Genomic DNA, 4614 nt, shown 5'->3' with positions numbered 1-4614 from the left:
TTGGCCTTGGCGGGATGTTCTTGCTGATCTTCTGGGGGAGGGGCCTCTTGTGGTGATTCTCAGATGTCCTTGCCTTTGGCGGAATTGCTCCGCCCTTGCCAGGGGCCGGCCTAAGTCATCTGCTGGGGTTTGCTCTCAGGAGCTTTTGTTCCCTGAGCACTTTCTGTAGAGTTCCGGAGGACGGGAATGAGGATGGCGGCTGCCCAATCCCCGGGTCTGGAGGAGCCAAGAGCTTGAAGCCCCACTCCTCAGTGCGCCCTCGGAGAAAAGCAGTCAATCGCTCCTGTCTCCTTGGTGTCTGGCCGGGCTCGCTGGGAGCTCAGCTGGCCTGTGGCGGAGCGTTTCTGTCTCTGGTGCACACCCCGTTTGGAGTCTCCAAACCCAGCAGATTCCTGTTACATTCTCCTGCGCTGCCTCTCTCAGAGGAGAAAGGAGGGGGATTTTATTTAAAGATTTATTTATGAGATTTTATTTAAAATCTTTAAAAAAGAAAGAAAAAAAAAAGAAAAATCTTTTTCTGTTCTACCATCTTGCTCCTCCCCTCTGTTCTCTCTCTTTTTTTTAATTTAAAAGATTTTATTTATTTATTTGACAGAGATCACAAGCAGGCAGAGAGTCAGGCAGAGAGAGAGAGAGGGAAGCAGGCTCCCCGCTGAGCAGAGAGCCCGACGCGGGACTCGATCCCAGGACCCTGAGATCATGACCTGAGCCAAAGGCAGAGGCTTTAACCCACTGAGCCACCCAGGTGCCCCATCCTTTTCAAAGATTGTTTTGGCTGCTCAAGGTCACTTGGGTTTCCATGTGGGCTTTAGAGTCAGCTTCTCAGTTCCCACCAAGAAGACAGCTGCGATTCTGACGGGGAGCACACTGACTCTGTGACTCAGTCTTGCCATCTCAACTTCATTAAGTCTCCAGGCCTGTGAGCTTTGTATTAATGAGCTCTGGCTGCCATAACAAAATGCCAGACATGATGGCTTAAACAAATGAAATTAATTCTCATGGTCCTGGAGGGCAGAGCCCCAAAGCAGGGTGCCTACAGATTCAGTTTCTGGTGAAAACCCTTCCTTTGGGTTGCAGATGGCTGTGTTCTCACTGTGTGGACACACTGCCTTTCCCTAGCAGGAGAGAGAGAGAGAGAGAGAGAGGAGAGAGAGATGGAGAGAGAACAGTGGAGAGCGAGAGATGGAGAGAGTGCTCTGGGTGTCTCTTCCTACCAGGACACCAGTCCTCTGGGATCAGCCCACCCTTCTAACCTTATGTAACCACAATCACTTCCATTGAGTCTCCGTGTCTACACCCAGTGCTCAGTGAGTGCGTTTGGTGGGGCTCAAACATTCAATCTCCACATTTACTTACATATCCTTTAATTTCTTTTAACAATGTTTTGTCACTTTCAGCATATTGGCTTTGTACCTCTCCTGTTAAATCCATTCCCAAGTATTTTATTCTTTCATTCTCCTTCTGTTGGGCATGAGGTTTTTTCTTAATTTTGTGTTCAGATCCTTCATGAGAAGTGAACAGACATACCGTCAGTTTCCATGTGTTGATCTTGTGTCCTGAGTCCTTGCTGGACTTGTCCACTGGTTCTGGTCCTTACAGCACAATGGCTCCTACACGTTGACAAATAGGTCAGATTCACTGGCAGTCAGATAAAAGCAAATTAAAAGTAAGATATGGATATCCACCAGTCTGGTAAAAATTAGCAAGAGTGATGATAGCCATTGCTCATGAAGTTGGGGAAAGGAGCTCTTGTACATTGTTCTTGGGATGTAAGTTGGTGTAGTTTTATTTTGAAAGCATCATTTAATAAAATTAGGTGGTATCAATACAATTGCCTTGAAATTACTAAAAGTAAAAAGTGAGTAGAAACAGACCATATATATATGTACACACACACACACACACACACACACACATTTGGCAACCCCCCCCAACCAAATTCGACACCAATAATAATACCTATTAGAAACATTAGATTAGCCATATCGGTTGAATTGGAGAAATTTCCCCAAGGAATTTGTTGGTGAGAAAAGTGGATGTAGAGAAACCAGCACAATCGGATCTCATTTTGGGAACAAAACCGTACGAAGTATTTCTGTTTATTTATTTCTTCCCAGCTGTTGAGGGACAGTTGACATCCAGCGCGATGCTGGTTTCAGTGTGCAAGGTCCCTTCTGCCCGGCGCCTGGTGCTCACCACAGCAGGACAACAGGGCACTGCTCATCCCATCGCCCGTCCCCATCCCCCACCTTCCCCCCCAACCTCCGGGCTCATCAGTGTGTTTTTTAGAGTTAAGACTCTGTTTCCTGGTTTGTCTCTTTTGTTTCCCTGCTGCTCATTTGTTCTGTTTCTTAAATTCCACATATGAGTGAAGTCACATGGTGTTTGCTTTTCTCTGACTAATTTCACTCAGCATCACACTCTCTAGCTCCATCCACATCATTGCAAATGGCAAGATTTCATTCTGTTTTTATGGCCGAGAGATAGTCCACTGTACACACCCCACCTCTTCTTTATCCATTCATCCATGGACGGACACTTGGGCAGCTTCCGTACCTTGGCTGTGGTCAGTAATGCCTTCATGAATGTGAGGCTGCAGGTATCTGTTTGAATTCGTGTTTTTGTTTTCTTTGGATAAATACCCAGGGCTGGAATGACTGGATCACATGGAAGTTCTATTTTTAATTTTTTGAGGAACCACCATGCTGTTTTCCTGAGAGCCTGGACCAATTGTTCCTCCTGCCACACGGCAGGAGGGAGGGTTGTGGAAACAGTATGAAATATCCCTCACACATGTTTTGTGTATGTGCGTCAGGGAGGAGCAGAATAGTTGTTGGGGACAGAGGAGGCCGGCCGTAGGAGGCAGGCAAAGAGGCAGTGGAGAATACAAAAATGAATCCAGTATGTTACATGATCCTACTTGTGTAAAAGTTATTTACATGCATGCCCGTGCCTGGTGAAACCCAAACTTACACCTGTCTTCTTCCTAGGAGGGATATCCATGATATACGGTGATGGGTTTCTTAGTGTGGAGCCCAGTGTGGGGCTTGAGCTCACAGCCCTGAGATCAGGACCTGAGCTGAGATTAAGAGTTGATGCTCAAGGTAGCCTGGGGGGCTCAGTCAGTTAAGCTACTGCCTTTGGCTCAGGTCATGATCCCAGGGTCCTGGGATCGAGTCCTGCATCAGGCTCCTTGCCCAGAGGGGAGCCTGCTTCTCTCTCTGCCTCTGCCTGCCACTCTGCCTGCCTGTGCTCTCTCTCTCTCTCTCTGACAAATAAATAAATAAAATCTTAAAGAAAAAAGAGTTGACGCTCAACCGACTAAGCCACCCAGGTGCCCCTCCAGGCTATATATTTTATGAAAAAAGTCAGGTTGCTGACAAAGATATGTGGGCAGCATCATTCTAATTGGTATACACATAAGACAGTTGCAGCCAGCCTTCTGATGAAGAGTTTGGGGACTGCCTTCTTTTCTGTGGATATCCACAGAGAGCTTTCTGGTGTCCAGGTGGACACACCAGGAAAGTCAGCAGACCACCACATTATCTGATAGATTTTTGCTGTGGAAGAGAATGAATGTCTTACTAGGCCTAAGAATGGTTGTCAGATTCCGAATTTCTTAGATCTATAAAATTAAGAAGAAAAATGGAGCGAAGGACTTACTGCTGACAGCTCTTAATTTTGCCCAGTGAGGAAGTAAACAGCATCTCTCATGAAGTCAGTATCGGTTAAGGAGATGTTAGTGTCCAGAGTTAGCAAAGAGACACTCTCAGTGCAAGGTTAGCTCTTCACATGGAATGGTTTTCCCTTTAGGAGAAACACACCTCCCCCTTGCTTCGTGGAGGGGCCATAGCACAGCTGTGACCTAGACTGGGATGGAACAGGAGGGCTGTCTGCACCGGGCCCCCAGCTGCTTCCATGTCTTTCCGCGCAGCGCCCGGCAGGACCAGCTCCCGCCAGCTCCCTTCCTTTTCCTCAGCAGCTTTCAGAACTCTGCACCCCTCGCAGGCTGCGTTGAGGCTCCTGCCTGCCTCTTTCCCCTGGAAGATCAGACCTCAAGGTCGGGTCTCACGTGCTGTTTACTGCCATTACCCGAGGGCCAGAGCAAGGCCGGCATCCAGCAGGTGCTCACTAAGGGCTCGCAGTGCCGGCGAGGGGTTGCAGCCATTGCTGAGAGACCCAGTGTTTCTCCCTAAGGGGCCGGGAGTCCCGATGCCCACAATGTCTGTGTCTTTAAGAATTACTTAGAAGACTGTTTATTTAAATTTAAGTGGTCTGGATTATTTTACATTTATGTTATTTTATTTTATTTTTTTTTTTAAGATGTGGTCCATACATACAATGGACTATTACTCAGCCAGCAGGAAGGATGCACACCCACCATTTGCATCGACAGGGACGGGACTGGAGGGGATTCTGCTGAGTGAAGTAAGTCAAGCAGAGAAAGTCAATCATTATAAGGTTTCACTTACATGTGGAGCATAAGGAGCAGCACGGAGGACATTAGGAGACTAAAGGGAAAAATGAAGCAGGGGAAATTGGAGGGGGAGGTGAGCCATGAGAGACTGTGGACTCTGGGGAATAAAATGAGGGTGTCGGGGGGAGAGGGTGGGG

Source organism: Mustela putorius, unplaced genomic scaffold (assembly GCF_011764305.1).
Source record: "Mustela putorius furo isolate JIRA1106 unplaced genomic scaffold, ASM1176430v1.1 tig00000127_pilon_pilon_pilon, whole genome shotgun sequence".
NCBI lineage: Eukaryota > Metazoa > Chordata > Mammalia > Carnivora > Mustelidae > Mustela > Mustela putorius.
Note: the sequence above shows the minus strand (reverse complement) of the source record.